Source organism: Equus przewalskii, chromosome 8 (assembly GCF_037783145.1).
Source record: "Equus przewalskii isolate Varuska chromosome 8, EquPr2, whole genome shotgun sequence".
In the NCBI taxonomy this organism is placed as follows: domain Eukaryota; kingdom Metazoa; phylum Chordata; class Mammalia; order Perissodactyla; family Equidae; genus Equus; species Equus przewalskii.
Genome location: NC_091838.1, coordinates 41,782,012 through 41,807,038, shown reverse-complemented (window position 1 = coordinate 41,807,038; position 25,027 = coordinate 41,782,012). Strand labels below are relative to the sequence as shown.

Sequence of the window (25,027 nt, the reverse complement as noted above, 5' to 3'; positions counted from 1 at the left end):
GAAGCGTGAGGAGGAATGCTGCTACATCATATCATCCAGGCTCAATAATGTTCTCTCTGTTTCCAGATTCATTAACTTCGCACATCAGCACTTCACTTGCTTTCTTCATGAAAATTCCCAGGCTAGTTGGACTCATTTAATTTGGAGAAGGAAACCTTTGTCAGTGGTAACGTTTTGATCAGGTGCACTAAGAGAGTGGGGAGGGGGCGAGGGAGCAGGCGGAGGGAGGGGCCAGAAACAAGAACGGGGGAGGAGGAAACAACCCTGTCGAAAATGTTACCTTTCCAACACAAATGATGAAAGGAAGTCAGTTAAAGATGCTGGTACTCAAAGATGGCTGTCACTTCAGATAGACACTGGCACAACTCACCTAGACAGGTGACACTTTGGTGGAGCAAAATCCTGCTGCATTATTGAGCACTCGGGAGATGGGGCTCAGGTAGGCTGCGGGCCCAGGATGCCTGGGGGCACCCGGGGAAGTGAATTCAGCAGGTGAGTGGATCTCACTCTTCATTTGTATCCTCAAGTGAAGCTGGAGATACAGTCTCCTGGCTCAAAATATGGAAGAGGGGCTGGAGTCACAGGGCCAGTTTGAGCCCTGACATTCTTTCATTAATTTTCCCTGAGATCTGAAGCAGAGGCTGGAAGGATGCTCCACATAATTAGGGGGCACTCAGAGCCCTTAAACAAGACATTGCTTCCCTTTTTAGAAATTTCACATAAACAACAATTCCCAGTTAGTCTAAGAACAATTCCTCTTTTGAGTTCTCCTGCAAGGACGCGTGTGGCGCCCTGAGTCTGATCCTGAGACCACACTTCCAGAAGCTCTGACTGCAGGTGGGATTCTGGGAGAACATACGAGGTTCGACCATTTCTAGGAAAAGGTCTTAAAATCAAAGATTCGTGCATGGAGTGTAAGAAAAGAAACAAATCCTATTCCAAATGCTCCCACAGGAAAACCTTCCTCACTAAGACCAGCAAAGGGAAACTCAGACCCTCGACTCCCAACGTCTCCCAGAGTCGCCGGGTCTCTCTCCTCCGCCTGCCTCCGCTGGTTCATGAAACTGCTTGGAAAGAAACGCTGGGTGTGTTTAAATTAATGAGATAAAAAAAAGGGGAAAGAAAATATTCAGAGGGACAAAGAAAGCATGTACTAAAAAACACCTAACTGCCCTACGGGAGTGGGTTCCTAAGTGGAAATCGGCAGAGCCGATACCTGCAATGGTGGCCTGAAAGGAAAGACGCACAGGTGAATACATTCTCTGCAGAAAGGGAAGGAGCCCACTAGCATCAGCAGAAGCATTTTTTCCGTGGCAGCACTGAAGTCCAATCCCAAATAGGAATAAAATATATTCTGGGATAATGACCCACCTAGAGAGAATGACTTTTCTCAGCACACTAGAAATTTATCTGGGAATACTTATAATATACTATTATTTTGAAAGAAATCGTTTCCTTGTTCTTGGGTAAACATTTCATACCCATGGAATATCTGCTCCACCAGCACGAGGCTTTGGATTAAAGTGTCACCGAATAATAATAGGTAATATTTATCCAGCCCTCACGTTCCGCCAGCCACTATCTTAAGTGCTCCACATTTAACTGTGTTAGCCTCTCGCCAAGCCCATAAGGGGAAAGCCTGTGATTACCTTCCACCTCCACATGAGGAAACTGAGGCACAGAGGCTCCCTGAGCTGCCCCGGCCGCACCACAGATGAAATCTGTTTCAGAGTCGGGTTCCTGACGTGCACCTGCACTGCCACACAGGGGCCACGTCTCAGCGACGTGAGTGGCGTGGGTTCAAGATGAATTCTGTCTTTAGAATACCCTGTTTGTAAAATCAGGTCTTCATCTACAGGAAGGCCAGCAAAAGTGGTCATGGGCAGTTCCACCCAAAAGTTGCGGTCAGATGTATCAGCCGTGACAGGTGCCACAGGACAGCATGTCCACGTAGGGGATGGCGGCAAAGCCCTGCTGGAACCTGCTTCCAGCCATGCTAACCCAGGCTCATCACAGAGACAGGAAGTAGAAGGGTGTGACCGGGGGCTGGGGGAGAGAGCGGGAAGTTGCTGTTAATGGGGACAGAGTTTCAGTTTGGGAAGACGGAAAGTTCTGGAGATGGATGGTGCTGATGGTTGCACAATAATGTGAATGTGATTCATGCCACTGAACACTGAACTGTACACTTAAAAATGGTTAAAATTATACATTTTATGCTTTGTGAATTTTACCACAATAAAAAAAAAAGAAGGGGATCAGAAAAAATCTGTTTCCAACCATGCCCACACAGGCTGCATCTGTGCAGTCACCTCTCTGCCCACCCCACAGCCTCCCAACCACAAAACAGGCTCTGGCCTTGCCACCCGGCCAGCGGTCCAGGACTCTCCTCCCAAGTGGTGGTAATCATGGGACTAGTGACCTGTCCTCCCACAGGCCAGGCCTCCTCGAGCAACAGCATCCGAGTGGACCTCGGCTCGTGGCAGCTGTCATGGTGCCTGGGACAAGCAGATGTTCAATAACAACAGGCTGGAATCATGAATGAAGGGATGAGTACACACTAATTTAACCCAAAGCCAATGGATGCAGATCAACACATTGAGGGAGTGGCATTCTTCGTACACATGATACAAATTTCCACGTGGCCCAATCACCTGGGAAGGTGAGCCTCACTGAGTTAGAGCAGAAATACCGTAGTTATCAATCTCTCGTTTAAAATGCCTGTTTAAAAGTCCTTTTTTTAAAAAAACACCCATATGTCCACTGCATGGCGGTCAACATTAAGCCTCACCTTTGTCAATCAGGCATACTTCCTCAACCGTTCTGAAGACACTAACGATCTGACTGTGAATGGGAAAACATACCAAGGGGCACCTGAAAGGGAGGGAACAGGGTGGAAAAGGGGAAAACAAGCACTCCGAAATCCTGTCTCAGAAGATCCGTCTTCCCGGAGCTATGCCTCCCGTTAACTCAGTAAGAATACCTGTCAGAGATATCCTGCTACACCATTTGGCTGATGTCAAACCTAAATAAACCAGATCAGAAAACCAGCAAGTGGCAGGAGAGAAATGAATGGGCCCGGAGCGGTCTCACTCTAACTCGCATGGTTTGCTTGCTGATTTTTGGGGGGGGGGGGGCGGTCGTGGCAATCACTACAGTCATTTGCAGTACTAATGTCCAATTCAGCCTCCTTTCATTCTCCTGATTTAGGTGGTCAGAGTGGTTTCGTAGCCGACACGGGGAAGCTGTGCTGTTTAGCAGGCTGCTTAATGGGAAACTGGCAGTCTTATTTCTTTTCTAGATTTGGTTTGTCACTAGGTCTCCATTACATGCCACTCAGCTTTGATGTCTTTGGACAGGACTGATCAAAAGATGTCATTTGACCTACACAGCATGGCAGAAACTTGGAGAAGTCTCATAAAGCGACACTCTGGCTGTAAATAAAATGACATTATTATTTCCTCTCTCCTATCATGTAGAAAAGCCAATTATGGTAATGCACTGCATGTCAATGAAAATACAGCAATCTTTCTGGAGCAGCGACTGCAGGCATCAGTATTGCAACTCTCCTTCCTGGGAAAATTTGCCCACTGGAAAATGAAGAGGAAGGAGGTGAGAGATGTCCTAAAGATGGTTAATAAAACCCCGGACAGCCAAGAAAAGTGCAAGTCAGCAAAACAATTGGAAGTGCAAAATGCAAACTGTTAAGTTTCCAAATTATCTAATAATTTAATCTTCAATGATTTATACACCAGCACCGAAATGGCCAGTATCATGTCGTGCATTTCTTAGCGTTTGACTGACAGGAGAGGCGATTTATGGCACTAATAAACCCCTTCATAGCCACTGCTTCTTAAGGAAGCTGACTCTGGAGTGGAGGGGGGTCCTAACCTTGTCCCTGAGATTCATTTAGAAGTTACAGTCGTAAGGGGCAGTCCCGCCTGCCCTGTGCCTATCAGACAAGGTAGGATGTCGGGCAGGAGATCGTGCTGTTACTGTTTTAGAATGCCCAATTTTATGCATTTCCACACGTGGAAAATGTTCCCCATCTTTCTTGTACTCAAGCCTGCGTCAGATCTGAACATGCATACGAAGCCCTTCCCCTCTTACGAAGTGAGTGCCCATTTGAAACACTTCTCACACCCAGCTTCATCTCGGTTACAGGGCCACCATTTACGAGAGCAGGCCAATCCCTCCAGTTAGAGGAAGAACTGTGCTCCTCCTCACCCCTAAGCCACACACTCAGAGCCCACTGCCTGCTATGTGCTGCGGGACCCAGGAGAGAAGCCCTGTCATTGTTTGTGTTCTGGAAGCAAGGAGCAACCTTCCTGCTCCTCGACACCCCTCTCTGCTTCTCCCTCCACGCTAAGCCTCCAAAGAAACCTTGCCATTAAGTCTGGCTTAGTGTGGCAGCTTCACCCCAACAGCGTGCACGTGAAATGGACTCTCCCTGTTCTCCCATCATCCCATGTGTCCAAACTGCAGCATGATCCTGTGTTTTCTGTTGGCATCATTTATTTGAATCGGGAGAAGGCAGCCTTAGACCAGCCTGTGCAGGATGACGGGGAGAGAGGCAACATAAAATGAGGTTTCCTCCCAGGGGACACATTTTAATATTTCTGTAATTCTGGTGTATCTTCATTTTAAGAAACAATAGAGCCATGCAATTAGTGTCCATTGAAATCAAGGAAAAAAAGCAATCTTCGGAGCTACTAAATCCATAACAGAAATAAAAATTTTGGCTATGTCAGAAAATTTTTTAAATGCTCTAATTGTCTGAGTCAAAAAAAAAATTAATTATGACAAGTAATTTCTAAGCACACACTGCAACCACATCTTTTTCCCCTGCAATTTAATTTTGGTGCATAATACAGTGTAGATTAAATTTAGAAGCTTCATCAAATTTTAGTAACTTTAAATAATACTCTTTATGTCAATCTAGGGGCTTAACAGGATGTGACATTCGTAAGGCTCCACATGGCAAGGACATACTCGCAGCAAGGCCCCTCCCAGACTCTGTGCACGACTCCCACAGGTGGCCTACCGGGGCCCCCACTGTCCTTCTGGACTCAAGCACCATCGGTTGCAGTTTGCAGGTGGGAGCTGAAAGAAAATTTAAGCTATTCAATTTTAGTCCGACTTTTTGGCTTTCAAAGGACATCCTTATGTTTCAACAGAATACAAGCCTGAGACTTGTTTTTCCTGTCACTCTGGAGTGCTTCCAGAGGACTGCACTAATTACTATTACTTCTACATACAAGTTAGACTTCTGTTCACTAAAACTCCAGTCAAGGTTAGTAAACAGCTCAACTCCACACAAGGCGGCCTCCTTATTACACAGCGCCCTGTGTTTATTTTCACATGAACAAATGAAAGGGGACTCTGAATTCTTATTGTCGCGTGGAGGCCCAGTACTGTCTCTGATCTATAAGTCAATCTATTGCTTTTTAACTCCTGAGGGCTCCTTCAGAGAGCTACTGTCTGATCTACACTATTCTTACTTGGAAAGACAATTCTAGAACAGATGAGTGAGTTGAGGCCCCACCACAGGGCTGCACGTTTGCGGTCTGTCCCACGTCTCCTAATGCACTGGGCATGCATCTTGGCCCAACGCTCTGTCACCCTCCCAGGAACGCCTTCTGCGATAGGCAGCATCAATTACCCACTGGGGGGGGCTCTGCAGTGTGAGTTCAGGACCCCATAAAATGTGTGTAGCACAGGGCTCTGCACAGGGATGAAACACCAGTATCGCTTGCTTTAATTAAGAGTTTCCTCCAGATCTCATTTAACCTCAAGCTGGAAGACTCAGTTCCTTCAAGAGTACACTTTTTAAAACCAAAAATGATTCCTAAAGCACATAAGAAAAAAACGATCTATTGTTAAGCGGCCTAGCAAAACATATTTCAGTAAATATAAGGACATCATTGCCTTTTAGGTGGGAATTCGCGGGCTTTGTTTAGAGGGAAAAAAATACTAAATTCATCATCAGATAAGAATTTCAAAGCGTTTCTACACGTCTAAGTTTTGAAGGGGCCTCATCTGGAGGGTGAGGAGGGGTGAGACGGGGGGCCGCAGATTTATCCACTGGATATTTCATTCCCTACCCCAATATTAAATTTTATGTGGGGAATCTAGGAGTTTAAAAGCTTCACATTTTTGTGTAATAAAAAAGAAATACAATATCCTGTTGCTATGCGTAGTGACACTTTATGCAGGAAAGAAAACCATTCTCCTTAGCTATTCTTTGAAATACGACCTACGACGTCATTTAATTTTTGAAAACCCTAAGGTCATGTAACACACTTTCTCTGTCATTTGTAAGTACATTAACTCAGTGGCCATACGACAGTGAAATTATGATAATGGGCTGCTAAAATGGGTCAGGCAGGCACTGCATTTCATGTTAGCTTCAAACAACCATCAGAGCCCAGCTCAAATCAAATATGACAGCAGAAAAGCACCGAGTTTACTTTTCTGAAAGTGTTTCTACTTAGTCAAGTACACATGCATCACAAACCAAAGGGATCCCACCTCGGTGGTGAAATGCAAGAAAATAATCCCCATTTCTCTTTTCAAAAAATTCTGCCCTTATATCACCGATTTTGTGTCAAGAGGGAATGCAGAGGTCAAAGCAGGCTCCTTTCCAGAACATTTCTCCACCTTGGTCCCAAACTGGGGCGAGCGGGATCACATCCTGCATGGAGAATTGCCCCACTAAATTAAAAATATTTTACAACAGAAGCACATTTAATGTACTCATGTAAACAAATAAACCTCTTTTAGTAACACTTCTCACGTGCTGAACTCTTCCAAAAGATAGGAGAACAAAAGAAGAAATAGGAAATAGACATTTCTTTTGCTGTGTATGGCATATCTTTGAAGCGTAATTGAGCAAAAGATGCCTAAAGAGTTTGCCACTCAATTTCAAAAAAAACAGGAAAATTGACCCGTGACTCAAGTTTAAGAAGGAAAGGTTTTAAAAGACATTTAAGTATGCGTGTCCTAATGAGCTCATCCTGATTTATTTCTAAGATCCAGCATCTACACGGTTCCCCACCTTAGCAATGTTAGCTGGCCCTGAGTTTGGACCAGGTGGTGGTCCTTCCTAAGCAGGCTTAGGAGACCTTGCTAGAAGAACCCACCTCACCGTGCCAGCAGCCAACTTGATCTCTGAAGCACTGACTAGCTACCTGTGTATCAGAGGACAATTCCTTTTAAACAGCCCTTTCTCTTTCTTCTTTTCTATATACTCAAAAGAAAGGAAAAACAACAAATCTGTCAGTATAATAGTCCCTAGGAGAACTCTAAGCATGAGGTTGACACACACAAAGGCACAGAAACACCATCCACGTGCAAAAGTTAACTGAACGGCAGAGATAATTGCTAAGATAATTATTTTAAGAGAAGCCAGCTGAAAGCTCCTGTAGTGTACTTTATATTCCTGTTAAGGGTAAACTATCCATTTCAGATAGAAGCTATTCACAAAAATATTGACTGGATGACATTTTGTTTTCAATTTCTTTTTGGAAAATAATCATAAAGAACACCAGGGACTTTGAGAGCATAGCTAGGTAGGTAATTTTTTCACACATATTTCTGGTTACTGTACTCTAATCCTATAAATGAGTGATACTGTGTAATCGTGCGGTGCGGTATCTCCAGTGTATAAGATAACAGTGCACTTCATAGTGAGAGAAGAAACAGAAGGATGGTTGGGAACATTCTCTGGTCAGCATCAGCTGAGCTCCTTGAAACTCTGGAACTGACTGACGATGGAATTTAATGTCGTATAACTACAGTAGCCTTGAGCAAAGATACAATTATAGCTGAAGAGCATCTTAGGTCCCTGACTGTTGCCAGCATAATGGTAGAAATCAACAATTGCTTCTTCCCTTTTCCTCTGCAGGCCCCTCCCCTCCAAGCTCAAAACACAGAATCTTCCAGAATCAAAAACTTGGTAAAAGGTCACTTTCTTTTTCTCAATACCATAAAAAGGGCATAGCTAGATCTGACATGCATATGCAAATCAGCTCAGAAAAACACTGATTTTCCTTCACATTGAATTATTGTATCTGTATGGATGTTGATCCAAACACCACGACGAACAGAAACCACAGTCTCTGTGGTTTAATTGCCAAGATGCAAACAGGAACCACAGAGGCACTGGGCACAGTTACTGTCTCTTGGCACCATAACAACAGCAAACCATTTCCTTAACTGACAAATACCTATTTAGATTTATTTAATTAGATTAAGAGTTAGGAATGCTAATATTTGCTTGCAAGAAAAAGGACTTGTAAAATATACAACATGGTTTCAGAAGAATATATTGATTATTGATAACACATTTATACTGATGTTTAACATAAAAGGGTGTATCTCTCTAAGAGAGTAAGAAAGAAGAAAGGAGACGGAGATTCAAATGGCAGTGACACGCATGGAGCCCCCACTCAGCACCTTCTAGCCTCCAGAAGGAGGGTAAGTCAAAGGGATAAAAGACGAATCTGATCTTGATGCAGAAGGAATGTTAGTTTGATAGATTACATTCTTGAAAAGTGATTTCATGCTCTTTATCTAAAAAGAAATAAAGATATGACCATGAGCAACATATTTACTCAAGTACTTAATGAGCCTGCATAGTGAATAGTAGGGAGCTTCCTGAAGTGCACACGCGTTGATTACGGAGGCAGCATGATGTAATATAAAGAGCACTGGACTGCTAACCAGAAAACTGGACTGTCATCTTAATTCTGTAACAGGTGTTGCTGGGAAACCCGGAGGAAGGTCCACAAGCCACCCTGAGTCTCCGTCTCCTCATCTACGAAAAGGGCAGGGCAGCAGCAGATGATCCTTAAAACCCATTCCAACCGGAAAATGTTCTCGAGTCTCTGGAACAAGGCCAGAAGCGCTACGCAAGGCCCAGATGGTGAACAAGGACACGGCTATCACGGCGGGAGTCAGGGACGGGCTGAAGCAGAGGTATGAACGACGGGGACACACCGTGAAGGAAGAGCATCCCCTTCCAAGGAGGAGCAGGGGATAGAAGAAGGGCTTCTCGAGGGGAAAACACTGAACTGCCCCAGGAGGACAAAAAGGATTTCCAAAGGCGGAGAAGAGCAGGGAAGACGCCAAGTAGAGAGCATAAGCAGAGGTGTGGACGTTGCAGAGTGTGGGCACTGGAGACAGAAGATATTGCTTCCATCCAACATGAAAATGCATTCACTTCTGTTGTAACAGGACCAATCTTGGGGTGGAACAGACGCCTAATTCCAATGTACTTTAAAGAGAGTTAATATTTTCTCAGGTCCCAAAGGTCAAACCAGATGGTGCTAGCCAAGAGACGCGTCAACAATCAATGTTTGTATCATAAACCGAGAAGTTACACCACTGTGTCTATGTGACCGCGGCTTATACGGCACCTACAACAATGCGGGACACACAGTCTTCACTCAGTAAATAGTTGTTGAAAGGATAAAAGAGAGAACATAGCAAAGCATGGAGAACTGTCTTTAATATGACTCAACACCGTGCAGTGCCACACTCTGCATCATCATTTCTGCCATTTTTTTTTACATTACAACAAAAGGAGAAGGCACTTTCTGGAGGCAGATGGTAGCCAGAATCTTCTGATAAACTTTCAGGGGCCAGATAATTGCATTCTGAGAAATCAGGGAGGTTTGTTTTACTGCATTCCTACTTCAGTGTTTTCTCCAAAAAACAAAAGCCTTCGAGACCCAGTTTGGCATCTCTCGACTGGATCAGAGAGGCCACCATCTCCTCAGGACCAGCAGCCTCACCATCACCCTGACGTCACACAAGCTCAACCCACAGCTCCTCCGGAGAATATAAGCCAGTCTGCCTCAGCTCTTCCTTCTCAACACCAAAAGCCTCGAGGGCTTGGTTTGAATGATGACCAAACCTATGTGAGCTGTGGCTATTTATTTGCTTGTTTATTACACATTATTATCAAGTCAATCTGTGAAATTATCCTATATGGAAATTAATGTGCTCCCTCATGCCAGAACTTCTATTTGATTTCAAATCCTCAAAAGCAGCAAGTCTTTTCATTTCAGCCAAAGATCTTACAGCATTAAAACAATGCTGCAACTGTTAGAGGGCAGTGGGCTTCATTCTTATCAGTTACATTGAAGCAGCAAATACATTATGTAACTATGAAATGAGAAATTATGTTTTCAACAAGGATAGAAAGAACCAGAAGCCTTGAAGAAAGCAAAGACAGAACTCCAGCTTTCTGGGAAGTTGGAAGGCACATGTCCGCTTGGGCGGCAGCCGCCTGCTGGAGGCAGCTTCTGTGCTCTCTCTCTCTACAGCTGCACTGAAGCACTAGGTGTTTTCACCCTGGGTGTCTGTCTGTGGTTGAGTTGATGGTAATGGGTGCATGGGTCAGGCCATGTATTAAAGATGCCAGTATGAGCTGACAAGTATTCCAATGATCTTTATAGAACGTCTTTCTGCAGAGAGGTGACTGTTGTCCTTCAAAGAAATCACCCTGGGAGGCCATAAATTTGTTACAATGATGTTGCCATTAATCAAAGCATTTCTGGAACTTCTTTTGGCAGAATTAGTTAGCTAATCTCTTAAGAGATACAGTTTTCTTACTTATGGTCAAAGAATACGCTGCCCTTCCTCTCTCCTTTCTCCCTCCATCTTTCTACTTGGCCCCTGGAGCAGGCATTATGGTTGTTTGCCAATATTCAGGTTCTTTTCTTCCAAGAACATTGTGGAATTGTACTTCTCTGCCTCCTTGAGATGGGATATGGCCAAGGAAATGTGACCAGAAGTGATACTGTCATTTCCTGGAGAGCCTTCAGAGCCAGTGGGCATGCCACCCACCATGTCCCGCCACAGTGACCAGCAATAGTCTAGATGGTGCCAGCACGTCAGCCTAGTGCCTGAGTGGGGACAACAACTCACTTACGTGGAGATAGACATGCAGTGTGAGTGGGAAAGCAGCCTCAGTACATGAAGGTACATGGGGTGTTCGTTACTGCACATCCCCTTCTGTCTGACACAGTTCTCTACATCCTTCACACCCCAAATTATCGAGTTGGGTTGCAACGTCCATCACCTAAGCAACTCAGCAGGCTAAGGAGCTCCAGGAAGGGTGCTTCTGAGGCTGGCTGAAAAGTGAGGTCAGCGAGAGAGGGAAAACTAAGACCCAGATAGAGACGGGCAGCCACTTGCAATCGACTGAGGGATTTCAACCCACTTTCCTTTGACATTAGAGGTAACGTAGAGACAATAAGTATAAAACAGATCACCTGCGGTCAAACTCCCTGTGGGTCCCTGTAAACGTGGGAAATTAAGGCTTCCTGGGCACATGCACGTATTATGATGGCAAGCTTGCGTCTGGTACCTGGGCATTCACTGAAGGGGACTGTTTCAGGTCAATGTCAAATGATGGAGCCACAGAGCCAAAACTAATAAGCATGCATGGAAGCTCACAGTGTGAAGCTGGGGTGGTGTCGACCCCTCTCCCACCGCCTCCTCTGTAAAGCCTTTTCAATCAGGAATCAGCAGCTGGGGGTGTCACACCATCTTGGAACAGACAGTATGAACTTTATGCACGGTAGTGAGGTATGAGAAAATGGAAGGAAAAGAGGCTTTTGTCCACAAACCAGGACACAGAGATGCTCCAGCGTCTTCCAGAGCCATCGACTGCACTTCCGCTCGCTGGCACCAGGCCGCTCCCTGCGAGGACACGAGGTGAAGAGACAGTCTGTTTTCACAGAACTTAAAGGTAGGATGTGACAGGGACACCCTTGACTCATTCTAACGCAGGACAAAATGCAGTGCACACTTGCTTACAGCTGAGGCCAAGTGCTGGGGAAAGACAAAAGCAGGGGAAATTCTTATCCTGTCCAAGAAGATACAAATGAATGTTTATTGTTAAAATGAATTCATACCCTAATGACCAACAGCCAAGGAAACATGAGAAGCAGCAGGCTAAGAAACTGGTCTGGAACACAGAAAGACCCCTCGGAGACCATTCCTGCCCTCATGGTGAATTCATCCACTTATTCAGTCCTTCACACGCAGGACTTTGCCTGAATGAACGGGCTGATAACTGCCAGTGAAGCACAGACTTGGCTGAGGCCCGAAGGGCATAAGTACAAAGGGCTCACACAGAGCCTGAGGCATCTCCAGGCTCAATAAGTGGGTGCTGGAAAGCACTTTGGCAAGTAAAACTATACCAACTCTTTGATCCCACAATACCCCAGAATATATCCTTTGAAATAAAAGCATGCATACGTAAATACAGGTGCCCCTGCCCCCACCCGCGGTTCCACATTCTCTGATAGGAGGGCCAGCGAAGGGACTTGAGCATCTGTGGATTTTGGGATCCACAGGGGGGCTCCTTCAACCAATCCCTCGCAGATACTGAAGGGCAACTATATCCACAGGCATCCTTTGGGGTGGCAGACAAGCAGAAATAACCTGGATAGCCACCAACAAGGTAACAACTGAGCATATGCGGGACAGCCACACCCTGAAAGCATGCAGCTAGAAAGACACTAAGATGTCTCTTGGGAGCGATGATCATGACTTATGTTTAAGGGAGAAAATCAAACTGCACAGTAATGGATTCCAATTTTTAGAAAATAAAGAAAACCCCACGTACAGTACATATGTTTTCACACATGCATATGAGTACAGAGAAAGGTAAGGAAGACAGAACCAGGCTGTTTTCACTGGTTACCCTGGGAGAATGGAAATGAAGACGGGGGAAAAGATTAATAACTTTTTTTAACCATTTTTTATTATGAATGTTAATTCTCTCTTTACACACCTTTACTTAAACAGGTATTATTTTAAAATTTAAAAAAATAAGCAATGTGAATAAACAGTGGCTGACACTAACATCAATACTGTCATCATCACCATCGTCATCATCATTGCCATCACCTTGTCGCCATCACCTTGTCACCAGCACCATCATTACCACCATCATCATCACCATCATCACCCATGAGTGGCTGGCACAGTCATCCTACCTGACCTTCCCTGTGAGCCCAGGTATGGAGGGACACCCTGTATGGATCCTCCAGGCCAATGCTTTTCAAACTGAGACCTATAACTCATTAGTGGGTCATGAATCAATTTAGTAGCATTTTTATAATGGAACAGAACGTAACAGAAAACTTCAGAGAACATCACCTGTAGTAAAGTTAAGTATGTTTATGATACACTGACTGCATATTTATATACTATAGCACCATGCAAAATATATTTATTAACTGAAAGCCTCTCCTCTAGGAGAAAAAGAAAAAATCTTCCCTTTTCCCAAAGAAAGAAGTCTTTAATTTTCCTAATGGGAATGGTAAAGCTAAATCCCTTATATTTATAGAGAATACAAATATCTATAATTTTACATAAAAATTATCTAATCTTTACAGCAAATAATTCACATGTGCACTTATTGAAAGCAACTGTTCTTATATTACATGTGGGACTTTAAGTCTGAAACAAGTGTCCATGGGTGTCAGATAGCAGCTCGTACACACTGGGGATGTGATTTCAATATAAAATACATGTCGCTGGGGGAAGGGGGCTTACAGACATCACCATGACGGTGTATGCCGTGTGCACTCCATCAACCCGTCCCAACAAAATCCGAGCTGTGATCATGGAGGAGCACAGAGGAGGGACACCGTACTGGCCTTTCCAGATGGCGGTAAAGCTGCAGACGCCTATGTCGCCCTCAGGTTAAAGAGCAGACAGGTCCTATGGGCAGGGGCGAGCGCCTCCGGGAGCACCGCTCCTTGTGCTCAGGGACTTCCTTTCTCCTGCACTAATAACGCCTGTGCACCGACCTCTCCAGAAGCCCCATTAATGACGGCAGCAGCAGGCACTTCTACAGCGCTGTGAGCCAGACCCAGGTCTAAGCACATCAGCTGTCTTAAATCATTTACTCCTCGTCAGCTCTATCATTTTACAGACAAAGAAAGTGAGGCAAGTGACGTGCCCAAGGTCACAGAGCTAGGAGGTAGCTGAGCTTCTGTGACCAAAAGCACACGCATAAAGCAGCCTAAGTTAGGAGTTGTTTGAATCCATGAGGACGAGGACCGGAGAACACGAAGATTCGAGCAGGGGCTGGGGGGGCTCTGATATTATGCTTTCCCCACAGAGACACCAAACCAGACAGAAGTAGTCCAGAATCAACAGCAAAAACTTTCATTAATTTATCTACAGACACCAGCCTTTTTTGTCCTGCTAACACAAAGCTTCTTAGGCAACTTAATACCAAATTTTTAAAAAATGAACAATTTCCCAGGTTAGTAACTTACCAAATGTCTTCAGACAATCAATAACCCTTAGAAGCATTTTCCCACACACGGCACTTGCTCTTAGGGTTAGGTTAAATGTCCACCTCCCGTGCTTTGTCCTAGTCAAGATTCTGGAACATCAGCCAAACCGTGTGATTCTTTTTAGCACATGACAAGAAGCAGCGTGGTTTAGAACAGCATAAAAAGGGCCCATCACTTAAAAATAGTTTAGCAGCTTCTATGTGCATTAAGGGTTTTGGTAAATGTTTCAAATGAATTACTGCAAAACAGAAGAAATCACATGTTCTTTGGGATCTTGAGTGATCTGTCAATGAAGAAGGTTAGTTCATTAATGATCTCTCAATTGAAGATCAATTTGGTCAAGCTCTTTAACTGTCTTTTTTAAAACTGCAACAAACAGTAGTTTGGGTCCTGTCATTAGGGATGCAGATATAAAAGGGAGCTTCATATACATCTTTGAGACGATAAATACACTATTATTTTCTGATAAATAGGCAATAAAATCAAGTTATCTAGATATTTAAAAAAGAATGGCATTTCCCCCAGGTCTATCAAAAGTAAATCACTTCATCTGAAATGCCATAGCTTAAAGATAAAACAAAAGTCTTAATTTCAAGCATAAAAGCCCCCATTGACTTAACTAGCTGTGTTTATATGTGGGCACGAGGCACGTGAAATGCACGATACTGATGTGTTTCTGCATCTGCATTACATGTGGCTTTAGAAATCGTCAAACGTTCCTACCCTGCACACAATCATGGAAATGACTAAAATCACTAAGAGTTTCAAACAGAAAAACAGTTTCTTTAGAGAAGAAATAAGATTTTTCTCATAATTTGACCATCTAATTCATAAATCACCAAAACGATGATCACATGGCAATGCTTCTAGAAGATTCAGCGAACTATCCTTAAGTTGCCAGTTCTGGCTTTCATCCTAATCACTAATTCACACAGAAATATCCAGAAATCTCTCCCCTCCCCATCTTGTTGCATTTCAAAAAGGAGAAAGGAGAAACTATCGGGTAAAGGCAGTGATAATATGTCCTATTTTAAGGCCAGGAGAGTAGAAGCACCTAGCACGGATGATGTGGTTCCGCACCTGTGACCCAGCTCGTCTGCGACGGCCAGACCTGGGACACTGTGATCAGTCTGATTTCTGACTTTGAATGATTCAAAATTAACAACGAACGGCTACCCTGCTACCAGAAACAACTCTGCAACTATTTTAGCAATGGAACCTAATTGATAAAGTAACGACACAACGCCTATCAAAGACAAGCAATACTACTTTTGAAAATAAATTCCTCTTAAAAAAAAATCATACTTCCTTATTGGTTGCATAGTTATATTGATAACAGGTCTTTTTTGAAGAATTGTTATTTAAAACACAGAAATATCAGTTTCCATTGAAATACAGTTAGTTCCGTGTTTAAAGTCATTTGAGTGTCTTTATGCATTAAAGTGTTATCGTTCACGACTTGGCCAATATCTCTATGAAAATAGCTCCCGAATTAAAGTCCTAATAAATTAAGTTAATAATTCACCCTCATTAAGTAATTTAATTTCTTTAGTGAGCAATAAATACTTCTTATGACATTCTTCTAGGACATAAGTACAAATGTTATTTTTCTTCATTAGTTCAGTCTCCTCCTGAGTCCAAGAAGTAAAATACACACACACACACAAAGGCAGTCTATTTGTTACCTTCTGTTTTTGTAATTGCAGCATCGTTGCAACAATTCCATTATGTTAAGTAGATATCAAACAATTCAGGTGGCTATTTTCAAAATTAATTTCTTAGAAATGTTAAAAACTAGACTTTGCCTACGTACAAAAAAACACATGTAGCATTTTCCTAATATTATTTTTAAATACTGTATCATATATCAAATCTAAAACAGTTAACATTCTAAGAAGTGACAACTGGCTTATATTGGATCCCCAGCTATATCAGGAAAAAAAAGATACGGTAAAATATAAAAATTATGTGTAAGTATAAAGAGCATGTTACCTGTATATATAGCATATTTGTTTCCTATTGAGCTAAAAGTACCCTGGTGGTCAAATTCACACATTTAAGTAACATTTCCCACAGTTCTATCAGGCAGTGGGAGCAGCACACCATCTCCACGGAGTGTGAAGACGAAAAGCTGGAGGTGAACAGGCAGACGTGAATGTAGCCAGACCCACATATGTTGAAACAACACAGTGGCGGTATCCTCTTCCAAACGCAGTATCAGAGAAAGCATCCCAGATGGTAGAGTAGGAAGAAAGGAAACAGACATGTCAGAAGAACAGAACCAAATAGTTTCCAGCCAATTCAACTTAAAAATATGTATACATTAAAACAGATGCAGAAAGTGTGCTTAACCATGTGAAATTATATGCAAAACTGCTTCCAAAAAGTACATAAAGAATTTATCCTATCAATGATTTAAAGTATATGGCTGAGTAAAACCACAAATATTTAGAACCGAGGGGAGAGTCATTTGGGGAAGCTGAGTTTTCTGGATAGTTACAGGTTTACCCTTTTCAACAGAATTTTATAAAAATATTTAAACACTGGAAACTCTATGTAAAATATACAGCTTTTGCCATGTTATTTAAAGCATATTGTATACAATTAAATTTTTCCTGACAACTGGAAATAAAAACTGTGAACCATCAGTAATGACCACAAGGGGGGCAAAGAACTATTCTGTCTCCAGTGAGCGGCCTCCGATGCTGTGTTTTCACGTTATTTATCGTCCTACTGTAGTCTTTTTCTCTCTTCTCCATTACGATTAGGTCTTCTGCTATCACCTCTCGATGCTATCTATGGGCTTTCCCCTATTCCAATTGCTACGTTTAATTTGCAGTAGCCTAGACGAACATGAATATTCATATTCATGAATATTAGAACTGTGCAGAACAGAAAAATAACATTTAAACAGAGAGTGAGGACCTAGAGATATGGTCTGTGAATAAATATATGAATTCAGTGCATGGACTTTCAATGCCCGATCTCCTTTTATCCTTTCTGATTCTTCTCTCTGTTCCAGAAAAATAAAGATGGTAGTTAATTGGTTTCCAGATAGGTGAGGTTTTACCGTGTTTCAAAAAAGATATATACATTTTTACGAATGTCTGAAAGCCTTATTTATATACGATCACATCAAATCCTCCTCGAGTCCCTAAGGCAGCAAGCATCCTCTTTTCACAGGCAGGGGCAGGACAGCGGGCGGGGAGAGACGCCCCCGTAACATGTTACAAGAGCTCAGCAAATATGTGACTGTCGATTCCAGATTACAGTGTGTCAATATAACACACCAGGACTTAATTTTCACTTTTAAAACCAAATAGAATCATGAAAAAGAGAAAATTATTTTACATTAGGTTAAAGACAACCATGAGAAATTACCCAAAAAACATAAATACTACAATAGATGTAACCCCGGGCCCAGGTGCTGAAGGATATCTAGATTATTCAGCAGGAATTAGGCATGGGCAATGAAAATAAACACTGTAAATACAAACCCATGTGATTTTATAAGTTTTTAAAGATTTATTCGCTGTCACCGGACAACCCTGAAGAAACTGGTACGCATGCAGTGAAGCAGTGTATTAGGAAGATAGCTGCCTAGGCTTTCCTAAAACTGAAGACCGTGGGTGAGTTAGGAAGATTTCACTATCAACACACTTTTAAAAAATCAGATCCTTTTCCTCACTTCCTAAACCCCTTATCTAGTGAGCGTTTTTACTATTCAAATACAGTCTTTCTCACTATTTCTCCATGTTTCAGCCCTTTTCCTGCCAATTCACTCTGAAAAGGGTTCACTTTTGAAACAGCCAGCCCTCGCAGCCTTGAAGATGGTTTCTTTTTCCAGGCTAGCCAGTCCCAGCATCTGACTGACGCCCCACCAGCCGAGGGAAACCTCCCCCCACCCCCACGACCAGCACGCTTCTGTGCCAAAGTTGCAGCTGCTTGTAATCCTTGGCGATTTATCTGCAGAAGATGCTTTAAGGCATCGTTCTCAACTGATATTTGACTTTAAAAAAAAAATCCAAGAAGTCACCATTGATTCATCAATGTTGAAGAGCTACGGTGTTTTATCAAAATAGAAAGCCACGAGAGAAGGCCGCAATAAAAAAGTGCTAAACTCTAGGTTGTAACTGCTGCACGCAAAGGTAAACAGGAGCATCTGCTAATAGAAAAAATCAACAGCATTCCAATGCCCCAATAATAACTAGTTAAAACATAACAGAAAAGTAAGCCATTCATAAGAGCAACAACCAAAAAGAATAAATGAATGAATAACCTAGGAGATAACAAAAAATATAATATGAGGAGCTATGTGAAAAACCCACAAAACTTCACAGAAGTAAATAAAATAAGACGAATAAATTTGAAAATATACCATTTTTATTTTTAGAACGGGAAAATTTACTATTACAAAGACGTTGAGAATTCCTGAATTAATCAATTTAGTATCAGTCCAAACACTTGAAGTATTATTTTTAAGCTGACAAAAACAGTTCTAAAGTTCATCGAAAACAGAAGAACAGAAAAAATGCTCTTTGAAAAAAAAAGAAGAGTAATGGGCATGGGGGTGGATAGAGAGCTATCAGATTATTTTTAAATGTATTAAATAACCCAGTTAGCTAAAAAGGACAGATACAAGTCAGGAAGAGACAGACTGCTCACTGAAATCAAGGGAAAGTTGGCAGTCCCAAATATATGGAAGAACTTAGTGTACTTAGAATTCAGCATAGAAAGGATAGATTTTTCAATAAATGGAGCTGGAAAAACTGCCTATTTGAAAAAAATAATAAAATTAGACACCTACCTCACACCATAAACCAAAATTAATTTCAGATATACCAAATATTTAAAAACAAAAAATGAATCCATAAAAATACTAGAAGAAAATAAAACAATGTTTACATAATCTTGTGGGTTCAAAGGCACCTTTTAAACATTACTTCAAAGGCAGACAGTATTCAGGAAAGGATCAATTAACCCATATAAAAATGACTCAGTACATCAAAAAATACCATAACCCAGAGAAACATATGGCACTGGTGGGACTGGAAACATGCACACCTTTCTAGAAGGCCAGGTGGCAGCACGTGTACCAAAATAATTTAAAACAGCCAAAACCTTTGACCTGGTAATTCTACTTCCAGGAATTTATCAGAGAAATGATGAGACTATTGCCAAGATATACATACAAAGATATTAATTATACACACTTGTTTATAACTTTGGAACTGAGAAAGAACTAGATTTCCAACAATAGGTGATTTCTCAAATAAACTGCGCAAAACAATAATATAGGATACTATGTAAGTACTTAAAATGACAAAGCAGGTCTATATTGACATGGTAAATGTTCTGTGCAAAAAAACAAGCTATAAAAGAAAATATGTAGGAAGAAACCACTTTGGTAAAAATACATGTATAATATGTATATGTGTATATTTGCATAGGAAAAGATCCAGAAGGATATACACCAGAATATCAATTTTGGTTATTTCTGGATCATGGGATTTCAAATAAGCTTCATTTATTTTTAAATTTATTATTTTGTTTGAGTTTTTCTAAAATAAATATGTATCACCTGCACAACTTTAAAAGATAGGGCAGAAACATCACAAACTATTTTTTTAATGTCACACCACAGGAAATCGTCTGCTATGATAGAGACACTAGAAAGGTGAGTTAACATCCTTATTAGAGCTTTTCCAAATCAATAAGGAAATAAATGAACAAAGCAATAGAAAAATGAGCAAACAACATGGAAAAAATAATTCAAAAAGGAAGAAATACAACTGTCCTGTAAAACATATGGAAAAAAGTTCACCCACCTGGAGCCCAAGAAATGCAAACTAAAATAATGTGGAGACACTACTTTACAGCTACTAAATTAGCAAAGATTACAGAATTAAAAATACCCGTGTTGGCAATGGCTCAGGGGTATGAACATTTCTGTGCACTGTAAATAGAAAGATACATTGAGATATAGACATAGTTTGGGTTGGGTTTTTTTTGTTTTCGTTTTTGTTTTGCAGAGGAACATTAGCCCTGAGCTAACATCTGTTGCCAATCTTCATCTTTTCTCTTTTTTTTTTTTTTTTTGCTGCAGGAAGATTAGCCCTGGGCTAACATCTATGCCAATCTTTCTCCACTTTATATGTGGTCTCTGCTACAGCACGCCTGACATATAGTATAGGTCTATGCCTGGGATCCAAACCCGGGCCACCGAAGCAGAGCGTGCCAAATTTAACCACTATGCCACAGAGCCAGCTCCAAGATACACTGATACATTTTGAGGACAGGTTTGCAATAGGTACCAACAACTGGCCAAAGAATGTCAAGTCAAACAAAAATTTACTTAAATAATCATGAAAATGCATAAAGTAGCATGTACAAAGCTGTTCATCATTTAGTGAGTGAAAAAATAAACGGATAAATACTACCATCACTCCATTTTTGCTTAAAAAATATATGCAGAGGCAAAAAAATCCTGGAGGAATTCAAATAAGAATGTTCACAGTAGCTACATCTGGGTAGGGTGGTCACGAATGACCTTTTTTTGGTTTGTTTACCTGTATTTCCGAATCTTGCACTTAATATGAACCTTTGCATGGAGAGGAAAACATATTTGCTAATGTAGGAGTTACTTCTCCATGATTGTCTCTCAAACTAAAAAGATAAAATAATAGCTTCTTCAGCAATGGACTTTACCAGTAAAAAGAAGAAAAAATAGACCCCTGGTAAAAGCAAGGTAATAAGAAAACACTACGACAGTAACGGAGTTTCGTCTGAAGAGCTGGTAGCTGCTGGATTAACTGTCCCACTCTTACTGCAGAGGCACTTCAGCTGCAAAGACTCCAGGTCTGGGGCACCTTTAAGAGCCAAACGCGGCAGTGACCGTCAGGAGTCCTCACCTGTCACCATCAGCTGCAGAACCGGGCCAGGCGCTCAGCCTGCCTGGGTTCAGTCCTCTCACAGTACATTGAAGGAATCCCACTGAATCCCCCCATCCCTCCATGCAGGATTCCAACATTGCTGGTAACTCTGCATAACCCTGCGTGGTGATTTATTCAAGAAACATCTGTGATGTAAAGATGGGTGAGCTCTCTTAGGAACTTACACCCTAGTGATGAGCTGAATCTGAAAACCTAAGGTGACGAAGCGTTCCGTGAAGACCAAAGAAGTCTGCAGGTCCTTCTGGAGGGACCACTCTTCCAGCTCCCAGGAAAGGAGGGCATGTCGGTGCAGGAGGATTGGTAGGATTGACTGATCCATCCGTTCATTGGCTGGCTGGTTTGTCCATCCACTAACTCACTCGCCAATGTTTACTCAGGGTCTGGTTTGTGTCAGGCACAATCCAGGGCAGTGAAGGGGTGAAGGGAAGGCAGCTCGGACGGCCAGCTGCCCTCACTCTAGCAAGGAAGACAGACAGAGTGCAATATGGCAGGGCTCGGGGGACTGAGGTGGATACTGGCAAAAGCTTTGGAAGGAAAGACCTTGAGTGGCAGGAACTCAGTGCCCAGAGAAGTTCTCCCAGGTCCTCAGCTGCCGTGGGGGACGGAGGGGATGGGTGCGTGAAAGCAGAGTCTGGGATTCATCACCGATGGACGGAGGAGCAGGAATGAGCCTCAGGCAGAGCGGGGACGGAGCCCAGGGCAGAATAGAAGCTGCTTCTAACCCCATGCCTCCACTTCAGAGAAGGAGAATCTAGGACCTGGGCAGGACACATTAACATCCAAGGACCCACAAGTGGGTTGTAGCGAGGACCACAGGATTCTTAGCCTTGGCTATGTGTGTTCCCGGGATCACCATGGGAAAAGCAGCAGGAAGACTATTTGCTAGGGGAGGGTATTTGAACAGCCTGCTCCAGCAGGAAGTGACCAAGCAAATGGGGGTGGGGTGGGGGAGTCCCTGCAGAGACAGTGTGCAAAGACAGCACAACCAGAGGCTGGAGACCCAGGAGACCTGGGGGGGGGGGGGGGGCGGGAGGGAGGTGCCAAAAAGACCGGGCTTTCCCCCTTAAAGAGGCCATAAACAGGGAAATAAAAAGGCAGGCAGAGGAGCCAATGGGGGCATGAGGATTCCCTGGAGATCCGCGCTGTGTGCTCCACTGGCCTACAAGCAGGTGACAGCCATCGGGCCTTCCAAGCAGACCCTCCTCCTCCCCCAGTCAACAGGCTGCAGGCACGGAGGGGGTTCCCCCTGTGCTGGAAGCATTGCGTATCCTCCCAGCAGAAAAGGCTCGTCCCTAATCCCCGCTGGCTTGTGACTCTACCTGCTTCCTAACACACCAGATTTCTGAACCCCTGCTTTTGCTGCTCCCTCCCAACCCTTACAAAGATATTCTCTGCTCCATCACACAAGGCTTCGCCAGGAATGCAGGCACCGGAGCCATAATTAAATGATAACACCTGGGGAAGCTGGACACACTAGACAAATATATGATTGAATTATTCACAGGAAAATATAATTAGGCAAGTAAATACATATACACGTGATATTAACTGAAACGTTAGCCTCCTATAATATGTGTAAAATGGATTTTAAATGAGAAAAAAATAATTTTTCAGAATTTGTGGTTTAGAATTTTTTTTTCATTTTCTATTTTATTTTACTTCGCCCTTCCATTAATATGGGCCAATTCACTCTCAATCTTATTTACACAAATACGGTCACATTTCCAGTTTCCACATTTCTGAGTTCATCATTACTCGGTCTACCTCATCGTAATAAATAACCCGTGGATTACATATAATGATAAAGGAGTGTCTAAACAATACCAAACTCATGCCTGAAACACACACAGGAAGATGAGCATCAAAGAAAGAGGTGCACCAAAATCTACTACTTTCTATACTAACCTAGGGACTTATATACTTCCATCACATGCCACAAGCAACTTCCTCATACAATATTTCTGAAGAAAAAAAGTCTTCATTAAAAGCCAGCAGAATTATGAAGTTGGACCCAAGTAAGAATTTTCACTTGAACTAGAACGCAATTATGAAGCCACTGATATTGTGACGAGCCACTCTGCTGAGGCTGCTGAGAGCACCATCAAAGTCCTGTCTGTCCAAGGGATGCATATTTCTCAGTATTAGAAAAATTTTTGTAAGCACATATTTTTCATACACAGCCTCAAAAAATAATTTTAGATGGTTTCTATTGTTCCAAATTTCCTCAAAAGAAATGTATTTGACTGTGCCCTTATCTTTATCTTTTAGACAAACAGCGTTTCGTTTTTCTGGTTTTAAATGCAGCAAGGAGCCCACGATTTACTTTCACTTTGGCTGCAAGATGGCTCTGAATAAATAAAATCTTTAGCTATTACCCTTTTCCATTAAAAAGAACAGGAAGTAAAAAAAAAAAATAGTAAAATCTAAACATTTCAAACGAGCACAGCAGTCAGTACCTTTAATGACAAAGTCACTGATATTTTCACACTTCAAAAGAAGGACAAAGCTGCATGCCACTGCTTTGTATGTGTGAGAGAGAACTCGCACACACGTGTGTGGCTTCTCTCCTGTTTCTCTAATTATACTAAATACAGAGAATATTAGTAAAATTACAAAAATGGTGTCACCTCTATACCAGAAAATTGCTTTACTGAGAAAGGCTTAAAAATGCAGGCACCGGTTCTCATAAACAGAATGAGGGAAAAGATGTTTTCCAAAATGAAATTTCAGAGGCTAATTCTTTTCAAAGAAACCTTCAGGGGCAGGGCAATTCCGGCAACTGAATCCAGCATCTGCTGCAAGTCTTAAAGGCCGTTCGATTTTGTGGGTTGCGCAATTTGCTATTTAACCAATTTTCTACAAAAGCATGGCGGAACGGCATATTCAAAACCCAGGGCACAGCGACTGGGCCCACTGGGAGGGAGCGCAGGACCTGCAGGCGGAGGAGTGGCCCCCAGGAAAGGGAGCTGCTCTGCTAAGGTGGGGGCAGGCGTGGCTCCGGGGCTCCACAGACAAGGTAATGTCTGCGGAGTGGCGGATTTCTGGCACCCACACCATCGTGTTTTATCCATCAGAAAATACTGGCATTTGGCGAAGGGGTATAGCAGGCAGTGGGCTGACGTGGCCACTAAAAAGCAGCTACGAGCTAAGGCGCCAGTTCGCCAGCCCTGTGTATAATGTCCACCCAGCGCTCCTCCTGAAAAGGAAATCGTGTTGCGTGCCTCCACTTGCCAGAGCAAAAAGATGATGCGGAAGCCATATATACCGCCAAAATACGGCGGGCTCCAACTTGGAATAAATCCTCCGGGCCCGAACTACAACATCTTCAAGCAGGGCTCCAGCACTCCATTACTGTGAACGCTCTCTGGCCCACAGCAAAAAATATTGACAAAATTCCGCTTTTAAGACAGTTATTGTCTCTGTGTACTTGATAGCAGCCTTCAGAACTTCACCTGCTAGCATTAAATTCTTGAGTTTGGGTGAAAGGAGAGAAAATTTGCCACATCTCAAGCTCTTCTGCTGTAGCGGCAGCAAATCAAATTATTCTTTCAATTAAACTAGCTCTGCGCCTAAAAGAAAAAAAGGCCACGGGCTTTTTCATTTTTTTCTCCCCCACATAGACAACCAAAGCCATCACCTTCTAAACCCCGGGACACGGACAAGATCTAAATGGCTCAGGATTCTGGGGTAATACAGCTCATGAAGCTAAATCTGCTCCCAGAGATTTCAGTATCGCTAACTGTGCTC

General features: G+C 42.6%; 1 protein-coding gene across 2 annotated transcripts in view; it reads right to left on the bottom strand.

Annotated features, from left to right (window-relative positions):
• TSHZ1 (teashirt zinc finger homeobox 1) overlaps positions 1-25,027 on the bottom strand; it is a 76,976-nt gene that overhangs the window by 17,300 nt on the left and 34,649 nt on the right. The window lies entirely within an intron of this gene.